Raw genomic sequence first — 22,027 nt, forward strand, 5'->3', positions numbered from 1 at the left:
TGGGGAGACATAAATATAACTCATGAAATAAAAAAAACGCCTCTTTAAATTAAACAATTTGTATACCTCTCGATCGAGTATTTAGTGATTAGGCTTCCTTCTGTATAAAGATCGCCTCTATAAAAGAGTTTCATTTGTAGTAGAATGATTGTTCAAATTCTTAACATATGTTGTTTTTCTATTTCTCATAAGTATCCATGTCGTGAACAATATTAAAATTTGAACTATTATTAATGATAGTAACAATAACAACTATGTCATATCCATGTCATATCACTCCAATATGATGATTGTTGAAGTATCCCTTAAAACCTTAAGTAATGAAGAGAAATAAACATGTTTTGAGAATACTAGAAATTAGAAAGTTGAAAAACAACAAGAATATCTAATTCAGGATTTGCAGATATCAGGTTTGATCGATTCGCTTTGCAGATCCATTCATTAATGTTAGAATATTGGATATATAATTTTTATATAAATTTAGAGATACTATAAATAAATATAAAAATATATTATTAAATATTTTGAAAGATATTATACGATATATATTTATAATATTTTAAGAGATATTATAAGATATTAATAATATCTTTTATTCTAACAACTAATGAGATATGTTTTGAAATTTGTTATGGATATGTTGGATTTTAGCGATTATAAATATGTATCTCTTCTGTTATTGTAAAAGTGACAATTTTAGAACTTTAGAGCTAAAGCGAGAAATAAGAGTTTAGTGTTTTAGCAAAGCTTTGGAGTTATCTAAGGGGATTGAGAAATACTTCTAAAATCCTTGAGTTTATGTGATTACTATACTGAGATTTGGAGATATTGAGAAACACTTGCGAAGAAAATAAGGTTTGTTCTTGGGAACTCATAATGCTATTTTTTGTAACTCATTTGTAATCTCTTGTAAAAAATTTTGGAGTAAACTTTTAGAGTATAGTAAATTGAAGAGTTGCTCTCTCCCTCAGACATAGATCTTTTGATCGAACTGAATAAACAAACATTTCGTGTTTCTCGCCTTATTTTATCTTATTTTGCTAAATTCATTATTTATTGGTTATTATTGTTGGAGGCCACTTATTTTGGTTGTTATTGTTCTTTATCCTCACACATCAAATTTCTTGATGTGAATTGAACTTTATCACTTTTACAACAATGATCTTAAATATAATCTTTCTTTGTCATTGTATCATTCTACAAACCAAGAATACATGTATTAGGACATTTATAATCATGTTGTACCTCTCTTTGTTTCTCAACCAAATTTATAACATGTACTAAAACATTTGCAACTTGTACGACGATACAATAACTCTTCTAGCCGAAATACTTGATAATATCATTTTCTCATGATTATTAATAGGGTTAAATGACTTTTGCCCCGCTGTCATATAGGCGTGTTTTGGTTTACCCCCCTTAAAAAAAAAATAGCGCAGACCTTAAAGCCCCTGTCCCATTTTTTTGGCCAAGATTCTTAGAATCTTGCCTACGTGGCGTGCTGACTGTGTATTTGTTGCACACGTGGCATTTTTTATTTTTTAATTTCCACGTGGAATTTCGTTTTTTTAATGTTTTTTGTAAAAATGCTTTTATCCCATTTAGAATTGGAATCAAACATGCAGTAATTATTTCCTAACATAATCTTCTAGAATAACTAGAATAAAAAAATTTGTTTAAAATATAATTTTACAAGTTTATCTCCAAGTGAAATGATAATTTAACCTACTTATTTAACAATAGTTTTATACAAAATGATAAAGAAAAAACTCAAAAGATCCCTATATTTAAGAAAATCATTTTTCAATAAAGTGAATATCAATGTGCACAGACGGATAAAAGTTAGTCATTGTAATTTTAATTATTTATATTATATCACACTATTTATTTTCAATAAAATTATAAAATTTTGCAAATAATGGGACTTGAACCCATGTCCTCTACATTAAAGAGGAGAGGCGCTACTACTAGAACAAACAACTTTTGCTATTTATTATTTGAACTATAAGTATAAACTATATAATGCATTCTATATTTCATAAACTATCTTATAATATTTTATTTGTTTACTGTTATTTTTATATATACATTATTTCATAAATTATTTATTTGTTTACTGCTATTTTATAATATACTTATTTGTTTACTGCTACTTCATAAATTATTTATTTTTAAAATTTATTTGAATATGAAGTAATACTTATAGTTAATAATTTTTTTCATTTAATATTAATTTTATATATTAACGATAGTTTTTTAATTATATAAAAGTGCAATTAATATATTAACGTTATTTTTTTAATTATATATTAACGTTATTAAATTAATTTTTTATTATAAACTTATTTAAATAATTATATTGTAACTAGTTATATGTAAATATGTATAGTATATATTGTAACCAATTATATTGTAACTATGTAACTAATTATAACTATGTATAATATATACTGTATAATCATATTGTAACTAATTATTAATATAGCTCACTTGGTGGGAGTATCCCATTTTAACCTACAAGTACCAAGTTAAAAAAACATTAACCCAAAACATGTAGCTCACTTGGTGGGAGTATCCCATTTTAACTGACAAGTGCCAAGTTAAAAAAAATTTTAAAAAAAAACGAAATTCGACGTGGAAGTTTAAAAAAATAAAAATAAAAATAATGTCATGTGTACAACAAATACACAGTCAGAACACTACGTAGGCAAGATTCTGAGAATCTTGGTCAAAAAAATGGAACAGGGGCTTTAATGATGGAATCTTTTATTTTTATGGTCAGCGTCAAATTTTTTTTTTAAAGGGGGGGTAAACCAAAACACGCCTATATGGTAGGGGGCAAAAGTCAAATAACCCTTATTAATATTACTATGATTTTATTTATAATGTGTTTAACTTCTAGACCAAGTCGATCAAGGATTCTTCCAAGACAAATGTCATGGTAAGCATATGAAGTTATTGTAACATATTCAGCTTATGTGGTGTAAAGAGTGATTATAACATACTTTTTAGATTATTGAGATACAAATTTTAATCTAAACATGAAAAAAAATTAAGAAGTGTTATTCCTATCATCAATATCTCTTTCATAGCATGAATCTGACAATCCTTGCAAATTTACTTATGTGTTCCTTTTGTATGATAACCAAAGGCTCAATGTTCCTTTGAGTTATATCATTACCCTTTTGACTGTAGCTATGTGAATCTCAACTGGTCTTCTATGTATCTTGTAGTTAGACAAATTGATAAGGTAAGATTAAGCCTAATAAAATTCCATCATTTTTCTATACTTCGTTGTATCAATAATTATTTCTCCTTCATTTCTAGTTAGTTTACTTTTATGAGCTATGGGGCGACAAACTATGTTACACTGCTCTATGTTGATACTAAGAAAATCTCCTTAAAATATTTTTTCTAATTGATGAATATCTCATAGTCAAGTTGTATGACTTTTAATCCAAGAAAGTACCTCATATTTCCTAAATAAATCATGGAAAGTTTTCTTTGCATTGAGCTCTTGAATATCTCAAATATTCGTTCATCATTTCCAGTGTAGATTAGATCATCAACATAAAGGTTAACTATAAGAACTTACATATGTCTTCTTATTTTACAAACAATGTATGTTCATGAGAACATTTATTTAATTATTTATGGAAGTATGACTCAATTGTATTATACCAAGCTTTTTCTTCTTGTTTCAGTCCATGCAATTCCTTTTTCAGCTTGTACACTTTTCATTTCTTCTTCTGATTTTCAAGTCGTTATTCTACTCAAATATATTCAATCAATTTTCCATTAAGGAAGGCATTCTTTACATCAAGCCTGTATGCATTATGGTTCTTGCATGATACTAAAACCAATAATGTTTTGATTGTGTTCTATCTAGAAGCTAGAGAAAAAACACCAATATAGTTTATTTCATGCTGAAGAGAATAAGCTTTTTTTATACTAATTTTGCCTTATGCTTTTCAATTTATCCATTTTCATTGTAATCTATTTTGAATATCCATTTTTAATCAATTTTATTGCATCTTGGTGGAAAATGTGTTAGTTATCATGTGTTGTTCTTTTCCATTGATTTTATCTATTGATTCATAGAATTCTTCAAAACTGCAAGCTAAGTAGCTTCTTCACGTGTACTTGGATCACCACATGTGCTAAAAAAAGGTTAAAATGTGTAATTTACTACCTTCAGAAACTTCTTGACCCGTGACATAGTCGTTAACGTATATAGGTTGTATTATTTATCTTGGAGGTAGCTTATTGTCATCAATGTTAGTATCTTAATCATTTGAATCAATGGTTTCATTGTTGCTTTCATTGTTTGTTCTCCTTGAACTTAAACGAAAACCATTCACCGTGTCTTTCTTTACTAAAGTTTTGAGCCTTTTGAAAGTCAAATGACCACATATGCAGAAAAATAGTTATTGTCTTCTTTGGTTATCATCACATGTGAAAAAATTACAAACATCTTATTTGAGGAAACTTGTGTGGACATGATCAAACTTTTATCTTCATGAAACGCCTTGCAAGTATTAGAGTGGAACTTAATGCCCAACTTATTTTTTAGTAGTTTTCATATGCCCAAAATATTTTTTTCTCATGCATGATAGGTAATAAATGACCTGAGTTCTTCATCTTCTATAAAACTATAAATTTCCTCTTCCCACGACTGGGATCTTGGAATCATCACCAAGTTTGATAAATTTTATAAAAGATTCATCAAAATCAAATATTCATTCATTAGCTCCAATCATGTAATTGTTGAATACAATATAGTCATATCATGCGATCATAAATCTCAATATTTTCTCAACATTCAAAGATTTCATTCATCTTCTACCCATAAGAAATCATCATGTTAACCTTTCAATTATTTTGTTATTTTGTAATAAGAAATCAAGATGTTATGATGTTTTCTTTATAATTTTGAGTTGAAAAGTCAATATTTAATGCTTTGTGAAAATATGAAGATTGATGTTTTAGTTGGTTTTAGGCAACAAAATATCTTTTATTAGTTTTTGAAATTGAAATTTTCAAAGGTAACACTAATGAGATATGTGATGGTACGTAAAGTGTTGATTTATATTAAGTGTAATATTATGAAGTCTTTATAATATTTGAATATGATCTAATACGATCCAATACTTGGAGAATAGATCAGCACATCTGCCATCCATTCCGCCGACGATGTACTAAAATGAAAAATGAGCTTTAGGGATGACGGGGGTTACCAAAAACAACATATCCTCAAAAGGATGTAGGTTCGAAAGAGGTCCAAAGTGATGAATAATCGACTCCAAGTAGATTAATCCTCTACCCCTCATCCGAGTAGTCAGGTCACAGTGGCATCTAAAAATATGAAAGAAAAGGACCACATAAGGCACTCCATTAAAATAATGGTATACTTTTAGGTATTCCCATCATGTAGGATAGAGTTGCGAAGGATCCATGGCCATATGTTTCATAACCTCTACCTCAAAGACAGTGAAGGGGGGATGAATCATGGAAAAAACGCATTCGTATAAAGGAATGGTGGAAGAGCCATACTTTTCACGTATTATTTTGTCCTCTTAAAGACTCAAGACTCTTCAGTCAGAAGACAAACCAAATTCCGTAAAATTGTCGTCGAGACCATCTGTTTTAGCAAAATCATAAACAATGGAAGATTATACATGGTCCATCGAAGAAGATGGAGTATCATTTTGGGACTTGTAAACACATTTTTATGATTTCTTGTCCATATTGAACTAACTTTATAGTTAAAGGAAAATGAAACGCTAAATAAAAATGTAACTACTAGACTTGAAAAGAGTGACTCAGAAGAAAATGACATTTATCCTTCTAAAAGAACTATATTGTAGCATGCAAAGAGACTTCATCAAACACGTCTAATCACTCACACGCAACACTTAAGATTTTCGGTTCCCAAGAGCCCAAATGATGATACCTCCAAAGAGACGTTAAAGTATGGTGCATTAACTGCACGATTCCCTAAAGAAACTAAAATGATTCTCCTTCATCTGTCTTAAAGTGATCAAGAGGTGGTCAGTATTCGATGATGCAGCAACAAGCCCCCGCCTACCTATACATCGGCAAGGGCTTGGGGAAAATTTTCAGAACCCACCACGTCAACCCCGACCAACCACTAGGAAGGGGTTCCATTCCTTCGAGAATCTTCTCAATACACAAAAATTATCATCCTAATGATCACAAGAGATCTCATGTGTAAGCGGATCCAACGATTCTTCAAATTTCACGGCTAACAAATAGCTAGTTTGTAATTCCCCTCTCTATATATAGAGAAAAGGTGCCAAATTAAGGTAACAGGTTTCAAACTCAATTTCATTTCACTTTTTTTCCTCACGTGCAAACTTGAACGTTGGAGTGTTAAACTTGCAGGTCCTCCCACTCTACCGCATTGGGCGATGCAATCCTCCATCATTGTTGTTCCTCCTCTTATTTATGGTTCCCGAACAAAATAGAGACTAACCGCTTCAAGTCTCAGTTCATTGTCTAGTTGGAAGCTAGACTGGAACTTTATTTCCTTGTATAAGGGGATTCTTGGGTTTAACTTTCTAAAACCACTCAAGAAATAGTAGATTCTCTCAAGATCAATTCTTGATAAGATGAGTAGGATCACTTCATTATACCTAACCTCAATAATTTTCTGATGTCGTTTTCTATTCTCTTATCTTTTTTATTTTCTACTTAATTTTTTTACTTTAAATTTTATATGCATACTAATTTATACGTTTTTGATGAAATAAGTTAGGTAAGTGATGTGTTAAAGGCTTCTTAAGCCTTACATGAAAGTGTTTCAAAAAAATTGAAAAGTTACCATTTTTATTAAAAAGTGAGTACTACATTATTAGTAAATATTTAAAAAGTGTTTTGGGTTTTAAAGTGTCACAACTTAGACACTTTAGACCTATTATGACACTAATTCTAGAGTCGGCAACAAAAAGCCTATGTTTAGACGTGATGTTATACTACATCTTTGAACTACCTCCTAAATTTGTGACTCAAAGATTTGAAGTCGATATTAGTTCATGCTGGAGAGCCATGTTACCGACTCTCCCAATATAGTGTTAGTAATATTATACTATTTTAAGCAACTAAAATAGGACATGGTAACAACATTTTAAATAATTGATGTAGGTTTTTATGAATTTGTTAAAACTTTTTATCCATTTGATTCAATTTTATAGTCTCTATCACTAAAGAAATAATATTTAAATTATTAAATATAATAATCATAATTTTTAATTTATAATATAAGTGTTCTAAATATATCTCAAGTGAAAAGGTGTGTTGTGAGTAAAATAGTAGTGTTGGTTCCCATCATTCCTAATAGTTTTTAAATGTCATCCTTGTGCAGGTTATTTAACCTCTTAAGCATGTGTGCAAAATTGGTATATTTGTGAAATTAAATAATGAAAATAAGACTATCTTTAATGTAAGTTTTAGTTATTTGATTGCAAAAAGTTAAAAATAAATAGACTTATGTCGGACACATTCATGTAAAAATAAAATTGGGCAATAAAATTAAAAGGGTTAAATATGTTTGAGGTCCTCATAAATATTGTAACATGCAGTTTTAGTTCTTCAAAATAATTTCTTTAAAGAATGGTCCTCCTAAAATTTTCCATTAACAATTTTGATTCTTACCGTCTATTTGGTCTAACGGAAAGTGACGAGACATGCCACATTGATGGTCACGTCACTCAAAGTCAAACTATAAATAAAACATGTTAGATTATGGGGGTTTGAAACCTCCCTAATTAAATTTAAGGATTTTTTTTCCACCATTGTTACATTCTAATTTTTCTTTACCTACAAAAGTCATGAATCATATGTTCCCCTTCTTTACCTTTAACTAAGTGGTTGTCATTATCATATTTAAATGGGTCTCAGTTTTCTGCTCCTGAAACGAAAAAAGCTTGAGGAGTAATTTCTCCATGGGAGCCTGCAATTGAAGACGCACTCAACTTGTTCGAAGAAATGTCTTAACCAGAAAGGCTACAATCCTCTGGGATGCAAAGTTGAAAATACACAAATTTAATGCATTACATATCGTTTAAGAACTTACTGTGAACGACAAACTCAAACAAATAAATAAAATTCTGAAATGGACAAGATGTGTAGTAAAAGGTTATAAAATTTTGTCAAGAAGAGAAGGACATTCTTGGCTTGCAACAAACCTTAAGTGGTAGAGTTTATCGTAGAATCCCTTCAAATTTAGAGAGGTTAATGAATTTGTTATCTGATACTTGGTTCATCCATGATGTCAAAATGTGTTTTTTCTCTTATTCTCCTCCCTTTTCTTCTTGTGTTTATGAAGCTCTGCAATCAAGACATAGGAAACACGATCCACCACCACTAACTACTAGACTATGGTGCTGGGTTAATTTAGATAATTGATGGATTCAATAACAGGTTTGGAAGGTTAATTATCCCGTGATTGGAGTGTATGAATGATTTAAGTGTGCAATAGTGTGAATAATGCAGAACTATTATTGTATTTGTATAGACCTTTTTTACTGATATTCTAAAATGATGAAATTTAACGGTCTTTACAAATGTCTTGTTATAGTGATATGATCAAGCAATATTAAAACTTAAAAAAGAGCTATTAATATTGTCTATATTAAATGGCAATTATACAAAATAATATAAACACTGATTGAATACTAATTGTATACCATTATAAAAAGATACTAATCATATTGGGAGTTTATCCACTATTATAAAAACTAATTTAACCATCAATATTATATGAATATTGCACAAAATACTATAAAAATTAAATTAAACACTATTTATAAGATCAAAACACCATATGAAATTATAATGTTACTGTTTTAAAATACCGTAGTTTTACCTAATTACAACTATTATACTTCATTTTTCAGGTTTTATTCAAGTTCCATCATATTCATAGTTTAAAGTAGGAACATTATTATCTTTCTTCTTAACTCAACCTTAAATTGTTCTATTATTTTCATTTTGATCTAAGGTAACATAACTCAAACGCCTATATTCGAATCGTCAAGGTCGGTTTCTTATATATACATTCCATTGAGGCATTTCGTCGAACAAGTTGAGTGCATCCTAAAAAGAGGGAAGTTTCAGGTCCTATAAGTCTGGCTTAAGAGGAAAGAGTGTTTGATTCAGAATTTATAGTGATGATGCAAATGAAAGTTTAAGGTTGTCTGAAAAATCATTAGGAGCTAGAAGAAGACGAAAGAACTTGGGTTTGAGCAATATGGTGAAGGAGAAGAAGAGTTAAAAAAATCTAAAGCATTTAAGGGAGGTTTGAAACCCCCGCAATCTAAATCATTTTTTTATAGTCAAAACTTTAAATGACGTGTGGTGGAACATGACGTACCACGTCAGCCAGGGGCGGTTTTAAGGCCCGGTCAGGCTGGGCACATGCCCAGGCTCTGGCCCAAATTTTTACGATTTCGAAACCTAAATTTGCGACTTCAGAACCTGAATCTTCTATCTATTTCTTTGCTGTTTGGACTTTGCCTTCTTTTTTAGGGTAAACTGCTTTTTACGGTTATGTTTTTATAGTTCCGAGTTTATTTTTCGATACAATTTCGAGTTAGTTCTGGTTTTTCGATTTCGATATTGATTCTAAATACTAGCATACAACATTATGAAGCTAAATAGATGAATGTTTACCTGTTAAAAATGCAGAAAAATACAGCTTTTAGTCTTTCCCGCAAGGTGTTCGATAGAATGCTTTAACCAATTTCTCGCCTCTTTTCGCTTTAATTCTTTCACTTAATGATGTTGAATTATTATTCTTGTAGATGATTGTTGTTATTGCAGGTTGTGGTTTATGAATTGGTATCAAATTGTCGTCGTTACCATCGTTTTGCAACTTGCACACTAAGTGTTCGGTAAATGATCTCAATAAGTGTCCGAAGGAATGGAGTCGTTTGAGTTTTCATGTTACTGGCTCAATTTGTGATGTGTCTGTTCCACAAGAGAGGGAGATTCTCATGGAGGATGTTTCCTCTGTCTTTCCTGGGAAACTCAACATCCTTGTAAGTTATTTTATTTTTATAGTCAATATAGGTTTTGCTGCTGCAGGTGTAAGCTAGTTATGTTAACACAGAAACATTCAAAACTTGATAAACTCAAGTAACCAAGTTCCATGTAGTGATGCACCATTAACTATTTATTGTCATGATTTAAAAAACCCTTCATACCTGGCATAAATTTCCATTTTTCCATATAATATAATCCCATTAGCCTCCCATGGCAAAGTCATTTCAACTCATATTAAAATTTGCATAACTTTTATATTAATGTGATTGTTGACTTTACATATAATCCAATTGATTCCTTATTTTATATTATTGTTCAAATGTTGGAATCAACATCATTATTTTCTAGTTGTGATTCTCATCAATTGGATAAATAAAAGATCTTTTGATTATGTGTACTTGTTTTTTCTTTGATGTAATGAAGTGATGGAATGGATTTAAAAGGGAATTGTAATCTTTCTGTTCAGCATTGTAAAGTTTTGTTATGAGTAGCCAAGTTTTGTGTCATTCTTTTAGGTTGATCATGGGTGAAAGAACTCTAGTGTTCCTACTCTTCCTTTTCTATTATTTCTTTGTTGTTGTGGTAAAAAAACATCAAATGAAAATTGTAAGTTTTTCTCTCTCAAAGTTATGCCTATGTTTTATGTTTTTTGAATCATTCATCTGCAAAATTCAGTCTATAATAACATCATGAAATTAGAAATATTCGACTTGTTTTTTTGTTGAAAAATAGACCTTAAGTATTTACTCTTAGCCCTATCAATTAGTGATTAAAATTTGTCTTTGATTGCAGACCTTGCACTTTCGACTATAAATTATGAGTGGAAGAATACGCCGCCGAGTTGAGAGCATTCGCAGGATGCTTGTGGTGTTGTTTTTATCTCTTCTGATACTGGTTTTTCCCCACTAAAGTCAATCTTTGTTCAAGCAACAAAAAATAATCTATACTACAATATTCGATAAATTGATGCTGATGAGTTAATTGAATTATTAAGATTGTTTGCTTTTATGGTTCGTAGGTGCAGTTAATCAACTTACAAGAAGTCTAGCTTGTGAGTGGACAAAAGACAACATAAGTTGGGTACATCATAACATTGATGTTAGAGCAAGTAATTTTCTTCTTCTTTATCATGTGACCTTTAGAAGAATTAGCAACATGTTTGTTAGTAACATTTTTTTTCTTCTTTAAATTTTTGCCCAGGCTTCAGGAATTTTCTAGCTCCGTCACTGACGTCAGCTTTCGTTAGACAAGATAGACGGCAGGATCAAAAGTGTGGATGAAAAACTTTATGATGATCATTTTTTAAAGAAATTTTTATTAGAGATTAAAATTAAATATTGAGTTATTTATGAGAACGAAAAACATATTTAACCCAAATTAAAACCAACAACCAAATTTAATGAGAACATTTTTTAATTCTCGTTTCAAGTTACAAGATAAAATCAAACACTTATTAGATACAAGTCACTATATGATACATTTCTATTCCACCGTGATTTCAAATTTAATTAAAAGGTCAATAGACCTCACTAATGCTCCAAAATTCTCGTCTCTACAATTATGAGCGACTGATTTAAATAATATCAAACAATATTTTATCAAAGAGCAATTCTACATAATAAGAACAAAGTGAAAATAATATTCTAGGACAGTTTAATAAAATTAATATTCCCTCGGTCTCAAAATAATTGTTGAATTTGTAAAAAAAAAATTAAAATAAGTGTAGTTTTTAATTTTAAATGCAATTTTACTTTTTATATCTAATTAATACTTCTAATTTACTATTTCTCTCACCTTGCTTTAATGATAATTTGAATACACCAATAACCAAACAAAATAGTTCCGTAAAATTGTTAATCTCTATCTTTCATTTATTATATTTTTTTAATCTGTGTAAAAGTTTTAAGTATGGCAAATATTTTGGAACGGAGGGAATAATTCATAGATAAAGTGGTAAGTGAAAAAATAATTTAGGGATAAAAATATGTTTATAATTTCATTGCAGTTCGTTGCTTCTCTTTAGTATCCTATGTTTCTCATAATATTCAACACTAGCCTTTATCAAGATATCTAACCATATGATCAATTGAAGTTGGAAGGTGAACAATGATCTCTAAAATTTGACGTTACTTTTTATTATGTTAATAGTTTAAGCGAATAAATTTTAAAATTAACAATTTAACTCATTGACTGTGAGAAAATAAGTTAAATAAAAAAAAAAAATCAAGATTTAGATTGCACTCATTGTAACACTCAATTTTGTCCGGATTTTAGTTTATTTTTCAAAATTATCGTCACTTTTATTCCGCTTATTTCTAAAATCTCATAAAAAAATTATTAGCTTCATTTTTGTTTAATTAATATAAAAAAAGAAATAAATAAATAAGGTAATGATAAAATAAAATAGTGGCTTATTAAAATTTAGGTGTTACTTTTTAGTCTTTATTTGTGTGTAACAAAGTCCAATCCATCACCTACAAAACTCAAAGATACTTTAGGCATTTAAGTAAATTTGAAAACCTTAATTTGGAAGATAGAAATTAAGACTAGTAGAGCTCAATCAAAACCCAACAACACAGTCGTCGACGCTCAAACAATTTTCTTTTATGCTTATTGTCGATATGTTTTTTGTGTGTTTAGACTCAAAATTTTAGTTGTGTGCGTTTATGTTAGCGGTAGCTATGTTGTATTTTTTATGTTCTAATGGTTTTGTAATAATGTTGTGAAAATATTTGTTATTTGCGCGTCAAAATGTCAAAATCAGGTATGAAAATTGAACTCGTGTTGTAATGTTATTCGTACATTTCACGGTGCTATTTAATTTGGTCTTGCATGGTCCGCAGCTTTGCGTTATGACATTTTGCAATTCGTTGTCATAACATTGTGATGAACAAGTTACCTCAAGCATAAGAAGGGTTAATTGTGGTATTTAAAACGTGATTAATTTTAACCTTTTTTGATTAAGATAGTGCTAATAAGTTAATGAGTGAATAAACGATGTGGAAGTAAAGTACATGAAAGTAAATTGCTGAAAATAAAAAGGATAAGGATAGAAAGATTGCACTAGAGAGTTATTCAAGTTTGGCCAAATGTTGGCCTAGTCTTGTCCCCAAGAGGTCTTCTTAAGATTCTTCATTATAGACTTTTGAGCTTTTAAAGGTAATGCTCACGAACCTTAATACAATATGATCTTGAGATTTTGAACATGCTTATCCCCAACCTAAAGATGGATTTTACCCCAACTTATTTTATCGATACAATCAGAGATTTATGGATGATCTCTTTAACCGAAACAAAGCTTTGTCTAGCAAAGCTTAATAAACCAATAACAAAGAGTTATGGTTGATCTCAAGAACCAATACTCAATCTCTTAAAGGTATCGCACTCTTAAGACTATAAACGACCAGCACGACTACTTACTAAAATATTCTCCTCATAAATAGAGATTCTCTCAGTAGCACTTAGATAACCAACATTGAAATAGAAAACTTAGGATAGAAAAAGAATAAACTCCAAAGAAAATAGAAAATCGTTGGAAAGTGACATGATTTCAAGTGAGGGAAACCTCTTTTTATATAATAGTTGGGATCACCCAAAAAGAAAAAGATCCATAGGCCAAATTGATTATCTAATCAATTAGCTTAATCGATTAGATACTCTAAATATGAGCGCTGAGATGCCCACAAAGGACGGTTTTGATATAGAGTTGTTACATATTTTTAAGGCGCTGTTTGAATCACTTGGGGCATAAGTTTGAGAAGATCTAATCGATTAGATCAAAGTTTTAATCAATTAGATAATACAAAAATTTCCCTCTAGTCATTTCCACAACTCCTAAATTATCTAGCATAATTTCAAGGCATTTTTTAAAGGGTTAATGAACTTTTTGGTCCCTCTAAATATTGCAGATTTCGTTTTTAGTCCCTCTAAAATTTTCCTTTAAGAAATCGTCCCTTCAAAATTTTTCATCTAAACTATTGGTCCCTAACGTCAAATTTGCTAAAGACAGCGCTTTTTTAAATGTTTTATTTTGATAGAAAAGGTTTTTTTGTGTGTGTGTGTGTGTGTTTCGTTAGTACTCTTAAGCTACTACCTTTATCCTTACAATACTCAGCTTATTCATACTGACTGACATGACTCGGCGAACTTTCACACTTTGCATTAGGGAAACTTCAAGGCTTTTACTAAATATTGTCTGATTGTAAAAGTACTTTGGTATTGATTCTTTCTAAGATGATTTATTTAGTGTTTGCAGCAGACTATCATTACGAGTTGTCATCATCAAAACTCCAAATGTTGATTTTTCACTACATGCAGGCACATTGATTTATATTCTCCCCATTTTTGATGATGACAACACACCTCTCAGGGGAAGTGGTAAAGGAAATAATATATTTGGAGTGATTTAGCTCCCCCAGAGTTAGATAAAAATATACCCTCCCCATGAGAGTATACTTATCTGCCTTTCCCAAAATCATAAAGGTAAATAAGCACATAAATTCACATGTATTCACTTATGCATGATTGATTTAATATTTCTAGTTCTATTCTTATAAAAAAAATAAGTTTTCTTTAGGAAGAGGTTTAGTAAATATGTTTGCAAGTTGATTGTATAAATCTATAAAATTAAGCATGCATTCTCCTTTTTCCACGTGATCTCTAATAAAGTGGTGCCTAATGTTGATATGTTTGGCACGAGAGTGAAGTATGAGATTTTTGGGAAGGTTTATGGCACCTATGTTATCATAATTTACTGGTACAACTCCAATTTTGACACCATAGTCTTTTAGTTATTGTTTCATCCATATAATTTGAGCACAACAACTTCCTGCAGCAACATATTCAGCCTCAACTGTGGATAATTCTACACTTGCTTGTTTCTTGTTGTGCCATGATACTAATGAGTTTTTGACCAGGTGACAAGTGCCACTGGTAATTTTCTATCTAATCTACATCCAGCAAAGTCGGAGTCAAAATACCCCACTAAATCATAGTTTGATCCTTTGGGGTACCATAGACCCATTTGTTGAGTGCCTTTGAGATATCGTGTTATGTGCTTGACGTTGCGGAGATGTGATTCTTTAGGATTTGCTTCAAAACATGCACACATACATACATAAAAAATTATATCAGGACGTGATGCAGTTAGATATAACAATGATCCGATCAAACCTCGATATTTTCCTTCATTGACCAGTTTTCCATTTTTGTCTTTGTCTAAGGAGCATGATATTGACATTGGTGTTTCTAATACTTTTTAATTTTCCATATCAATTCTTTTAAGTAGCTCTTTACAATATCTTGATTTATAAATGCTCCTCCTTTAGTTTGATATATATGAATTCCTAGAAAGTATTTCATATCTCCCATCATAGACATTTCAAATTCATTTTGCATTATTTCATAAAATTCATTGCACACAGATTCATTAGCAGCACTGAATATGATGTCATCGACATATATTTGAACTAGTAAGATGTCAGGTTCAAGAGTCGACATAATAAACCAATAACAGAGATTTATGGTTGATCTCAAGAACCAATACTCAATCTCTTAAAGGTATCACACCCTTAAGACTATTGTAATACAGTGGGAGAACTGACCTTTTGAAAATGTTGCGGATAGCAAGAGTCGCCACCGACTTTTATTTTATCCAATTGAAAAGGCAAAAAGAACAGGAAAGACCTTTTTAAAGATTTTGAGTTCGGGGGGTAGGTTATACAAAGGGAAGGTGTAAGTACCTTTTGCATCCATGGTTATCCATGGGCTCTTAATTGCTTAGCTCACTTGTTTGTTTGAAATATTTGAAAAGTGTCGTGTGTGAATTGAAAAGATTTGAATAAGGACTGTAGCTTGTAAATAAGCGTAGCCTTTTGAAAATTATTTTGAAAAGAGGTGTGAAAAGTAATTTGAATTTTGATTTGATTGCGAGCAAGCAGTTAAGAGCTACCTATCCTAAGTTTGTTTTTCTTGTTCTTTAAGTCTTTCGTTTGAAAGGGCTATCATCATTTATCGAGGCGACATCGAGGGACGAGATCATTTTAATCGTAGGCAACTCGAAGGGACTATGATCTTTATTCCGAGGGACACCTTAGCATTCGAAGGGACTATCATCATTTATCGAGGCGACATCGAGGGACGAGGTCATTTTAATCGTAGGCAACTCGAAGGGACTATGATCTTTATTCCGAGGGACTATGATGATTTGAATTGAAGGCAGCAAGTGCTAAGGTATCCCTACGCTCGAAGGGACTTGACTATTATAATCGAAAGGCAGCAATAAGAGGAATTACCCTAAAGTTGGGTGTGTGCACAAAAGTGGTTGATTTATTTAATCCTGAAAATTAGGGTTATTCTAGTTTGATTTTATCTTGCCATACAGTCCTATTAACATACATCTAAACAGTTTATAGCAGTTTATAGGTGCGGAAAAGTAAATCCGACGTTATTACAAGGCTTTGGGGTAGTTACATAATAATTAATAAAAATATGCAGAAAATAAAAGCCTAATTACTATTACAATCCTTAGCAGTTACATAATATGAAAAACTATGAAGAAATAAAATACGGAAATAAAAATCCTAATTACTATTTGTTATACCCCAATTTTTGACCTCTGAGATCCCATCATTTTCTAAGTGTTATGATCATCACTACAAAAAATGCGCTAGAGTTGCGGGGGTTTTTAAGCCATTTTGCGGGGGGTTTTGACCCCCGCAAATTGTTTTGCGGGAGTTATGAAAACTGTTGCTTATACGATTCCCACAATTTATTTGCGGGGGTTCTGGTTGACCGCTGGTATCCTGCCATATAAACTTGGGCGGTTTAAAACCCCCGCAAAAGCTTTCAAATTATTAAAAAAAAAATTAATGAAAATGTTCAATTTATTTCGTCAACGATTGAGATAATTGTGTGATAAACCTGCACAAGAACCATCCATTTAAGAAATAGTATGAAAATTTATTAAATCCAACAATACCTCCCACTATTGTCTGCCTCACAAGGCATAAAATTACATCACGTTATCTCCTTATATCTAAAAGCAGATCCCAAGAGATGGTTTACACATGATTCTACCCAAGAAAGATTGTTTACACAATTAACCTCTAAGAAAAAGAACCTTAGTAAAGCATTTCTTCAAATACATATGATCTATAGATTACTCTCACTTTCCATGATACAATTCCAAAAGCCTCTCAACTGGACTGACACCTGCCACCACAAGAAAACAAATATAGTTAATTTGCAATCTTCAACAAGATATTGAAAGTGCAAGTATGTTAAGCTTGACAACCTGTGTTAACAACCGGATCCCGACTCTCAAATTATATTTAACAGAGATTAAAAAAAACCAAAAAGTACCTTTGACATATAGATCAACCACACAATCTCAACATTGTTTGTACTACACATAAAATTACAAGTATATAAGTAAATTTGGATCAAAACTTGCATGAGTATGTAATAATAAAATCAAATAGGATAAATATGAGAGAGAACACTAACCTCTTGAATGTTGCTCACAAATATTTCTTAAAAATAATCTAAAAAAGAAAAACAGAAACACATTTATGTGAAATTCAAGTAAAAAAAAAAATCAAAACCAAAACAACCAAAATCATTTATGTGAAATTCAAGTAAAAAAACCAAAACAACAACAAAAGAAAAATAAACATGAAGATGAACCTTGGAAAATGAATGTTGAGACAAAGATGGAAAATCGATTGTATTATTCGTATCAATGATGAAAACTAAGAAGAAACATTTGTTCTGAATCCTATACTACTAGGTAAACTAAGTTTTAGTTAGAATCACCTCATATGTCACCATAAACCCTAAATTCCTAAATCAAACCTCTAATCTATTTCTCATTAAAATTGAACCCTCTTACTATTCTGTAATGCTTTAATTGAAATAGGGGAGAGAGAAGACCAGATTTGTATGAGGGTTTTAATTGAACCCTCTTACTAAACTAAGTTTTAGTTAGAATCACCTCATATGTCCCTATCCTTTGCTTTTTTTCTTGATTCGTTATGGTTTCAGTTTTAATTTCAAAATTAAAAGGAAAATTTGAGCGATTGGTTTGGTTATTGTTGCTGGTTATTGTTTGTCTCACGAGAAAGATTTGATTATGCGTTTTTTTGTTTGAAAAAGTGAAAAGCAAAAACTCATCGCACGTGTCTTCCTAGACAAAGCCATCATAAATCAATGATTTTTCAAAAGCTCAACTCTACTGAAGGAATGACATGTATGTATTTCAACCAATTTTGAGTTTCTTGGCAAGCTTTATTATGTTTTTCATTGTTGGACTGAACTTAATCTCAATGAGAAGGTATAAATCATATGATTTTCTTTAGATGAAATATTGAATACTCACGTGTCTTTTATTCATTCTTCCATTTTCTTCTTTTGTTCAACAAACTTTACCTGTTATTATTGTGAATCTGACGTGATTCATGGGGTTAACAAGATAGTGATGAAAGTGAGCTTTGCTCACAACCTTGACCTAATGACTTCAAATGAGCTTTGTTCATGATTCTCTTGGAATCTATGTGAGAAATTCTGCTATTGATTTATTGAATCATTAAAATTGAGTTAGACTTAGATCTATCCTTCCCCCTTCATCACTTAGAAGGAATCGATCCTTCGCTCTTCATAACCGAGAATGAATAGATCCTTCCTGTCTATTTTGGACATGTATGATATTTCTTAACCTATGAACTCATATACTTACATTATGATTTTATAAAAATACTATACATTATGATTTATGATAATCCTAGGTAACTAACATACCATCTTTGAGTTTGTTTGATAGTCAAGTTTTGGTTATATTTTGGACTGTACTTAATGCAGGTCTAAGATTTGACAAAGCTACTTAGCCTTCTTTATCAGCCGATGCAAAAATGATTTTTTTCTGTAAAAAGGCTGCTGAATAGAGATTTTCGTAAGAGATTAACTGCATCTTAGTTAAAATGTGTTCTCTTTTCTGTTGATTGTCGTGGTATTGAAATTTTTCATCTTATAATTCGATGAACTTTCTAGATTATAACTTGATTTTATGCTTAGGTCATCCATGGAATACATTACAATAATGCATATGCAATATCAGTCCCAAAAAATAGCCTCAATATAAATGTTAGAAAACTAACCAAAGATATCACTAGCACAGGTACTGAGACACGCATACTACGACACTGCTTTCGGTGTTTCCTAACAAATTCGAGCTCTTTTTTAAGAACACCAAATTCTTGAAAGTTCCATAAATCAAAGGCATGCCACTGGAAGTGATCATTGAGTTCTTCTCCATTGGAGCAAAACAGGCTGAGGCAGCCAATCATAACTGACTGAAGGGTATGATAAATTAGGAGTTTTGGCTGTACCTTTCAATTGTTTTCAATCTACAGTTTTGGTATTGCAACTATCCGATAAATACTGATTTTGAAATTGATATTTCAGATGGAAGCCATTCGTTTAAATTCTGCCAGCAGGAGAAACACATTGGTGAGTTGGTTCATTGGTTATCACACAACTTTTTTACTTATAGTTTTCATCGATTTACAGCTTCTATTTTATGTTTGAAGTTTAACCTCCACGTTCATTTTCTATTCTGAAGTTGTTTCTTTACCCTGTTTAAAAACACCATCTTGCACATGTCGTATATTGAACTTTTTCCTTTGAAGCTTCAACATTTTTATTTTGATTTTGTATATTGGATCTTTTCCTTTGAATCTTGAACATGGAGAAATGAATGTTCGAAGTTCTTAACATTTTTTGTTGATGAACTGCTGCTGATGAAAATAAATAGCATTTCTTTTTCTTCAGAAGGCTTAAAAATAATTTGCAGTGACAACCCTAGGTAGAGGTGGAAGTTATTTGGCAGCTACAACAACTTGGAAAGCTCTAGGGTTACCTGAGATCCAGGTTTGTGCATAACAACACAGTTCTTCATTTCAAAATCTAGAGGTGGAAGTGCCCTTTTTTACTTGAGTCCACTTTTTTACCTTTGACAAGGTTGCTGAAAAAAATATGTATGTTGAATCATATGAGTCCAATTTAATTGATAAAATATTTCTCTAATTTTTGCTTACAGGACCAATCTTTTAAGTCATTCAGCATATCAATTTGCAACCATAATCTTCAAATGCAACCATAATCTGGAATGGAGTAAGTAGTTAGCTCTTTTTTTCAACTGTAACCATGTTTGTTCTTAGAGATTTGGAGTTTTATGATGTTTTTTCCGTTTCGACATTATTACGGTTTCGCATAAACTTATAATTCTGAACTGGTTTTGGTTTCGCATCACTAGACCATAATGTTGCAGCTGTTGGATACTGTCTTGGTATTTGAAGTGGAGTATGTTCGCTCCGGCTTAGGCAACATTGAAGCTGGATTTTGCGTTGAGAGGTGAGAATGCCGAGACTTAGGCTGGGTTGGAGCAAGGCTAAGTAGTGACAACTGCTGTGAAAGGGATTAGTAGAAGATTGAGCTTTGTCAGAAGCCTCTCCAAGTTTTCAAAATAGTCTCCAAGTTTTAAAAATATACACTTCACTTTGTCCATTTTAGTAGAATCATAACTGCTTTTCTATTATTGTTTTTCTGTATTTCATACATGATTTTACTATACTTGCATCTGAATTAGTGGTTTAATTGTGAGTCACTATACTAATCATTTATTATTAAAATCCTAATTATAGGTGGAAGTCAATCTTGGATGGTAACAAGAGAAACTTAGAGCCTTCTGCAAGTAAAAGAGTATTATCGGAACTGCATTCTCATCCCTAACAAAAGGGTGCTAGCAGGGGTTAATTTAGTGATGGACAATGATATACTTAAAGAATATTTGCAAATACACATGAATGACTATAGCTCAATCATGTATATCATAAAATCTTAAAGATTATTTTATTATATAAGATTAGGAGGAGAACATCCTGCAAAAGCTGTTGCTAAGGTGTTTACAGTTATTGGATCCTATATTTTTGTTAAAGTTTCTATAGCTTATATTTTAGTATTTTTTTTCTACACAGTTTTATTTAGTCGGCCATTTTATGTTTTTAGTGAAGTTTTCTATAGCTTATTATTTGAACATAAAAGAATTTCATTGGACCACACAATTCTTATAAAATAATACTCTACAAGAGACCATTTTTATGTATGAATAAATATAAATAAATACATTTTAATTATTAGTTAATTTATTTTAAAACTAAAATTATGTGTTTTTAAAGTTATTGATGAATATTTATGACAAATGTTAATACATTAAATCCTTAATACCCAAACACGTAAATTTCTACACCTATTAATTTGTGTAAGAGTAAGTTTTTAAAAATTGAATTCTAAAAAACTTTTTTTTTAGTTTAATAAAAATATGTTTATGTTGATCAACTTTATATTAATCATATTACTGTTGAATTTAATTTCCAAGCCTCTTCAAACCTTTTCAAGCAGCAAACCTCAAAAGTTCATGTTGTCGCTATCTCCACATAGCTAACCACTTCAAAATCATGATTTATAACGGTTTGCAGTTAAAAAGTGGAAATTTATTGGCTATATCTTTTATTTCTATAACTTTGTATTTCTAATTATTTCAAAGTCTATGTCATTTAGGCTTATATCCTAACCAATATTTATATATGAATACAAATTGAAAACTTAATTTTCTTACTAACTATATAGAATCTCCCAACTTACTATTATATTTCACGGAAACTTACTATTATTTTTCACGGGACACAGTCACCATAATATTTTTATTATTTTAATCAACAAAATATTATAAATACTTATAATTAATATAAATATATAATATTCACGGGACACTATCACCTCAATACCTTTTTTATTTTAATCAATAAAATATTATACATATTTATTGTTATTAGTAATATTTGTAAATAGACACTAAATTTATTATGTTGGTGATTTACTACATATTTATCGAATATTTTAAGATATT

General features: G+C 30.6%; 1 long non-coding RNA gene across 2 annotated transcripts; it reads left to right on the forward strand.

Moving 5' to 3' along the window:
• The first annotated feature begins 19,055 nt into the window (after positions 1 to 19,055).
• On the forward strand, positions 19,056 to 21,085 carry LOC131622716 (uncharacterized). Of its 2 annotated transcripts, XR_009289984.1 has the most exons (6): positions 19,056 to 19,419; positions 19,525 to 19,569; positions 19,925 to 19,989; positions 20,159 to 20,232; positions 20,375 to 20,472; positions 20,763 to 21,085. It is a non-coding gene; the product is annotated as an uncharacterized LOC131622716 (long non-coding RNA). The 2 variants fall into 2 exon arrangements; XR_009289983.1 differs by having other exon boundaries at positions 19,525 to 19,989.
• Positions 21,086 to 22,027: the final 942 nt, after the last annotated feature.

The sequence above is a fragment of the Vicia villosa genome, unplaced genomic scaffold (assembly GCF_029867415.1).
Source record: "Vicia villosa cultivar HV-30 ecotype Madison, WI unplaced genomic scaffold, Vvil1.0 ctg.000041F_1_1_1, whole genome shotgun sequence".
In the NCBI taxonomy this organism is placed as follows: domain Eukaryota; kingdom Viridiplantae; phylum Streptophyta; class Magnoliopsida; order Fabales; family Fabaceae; genus Vicia; species Vicia villosa.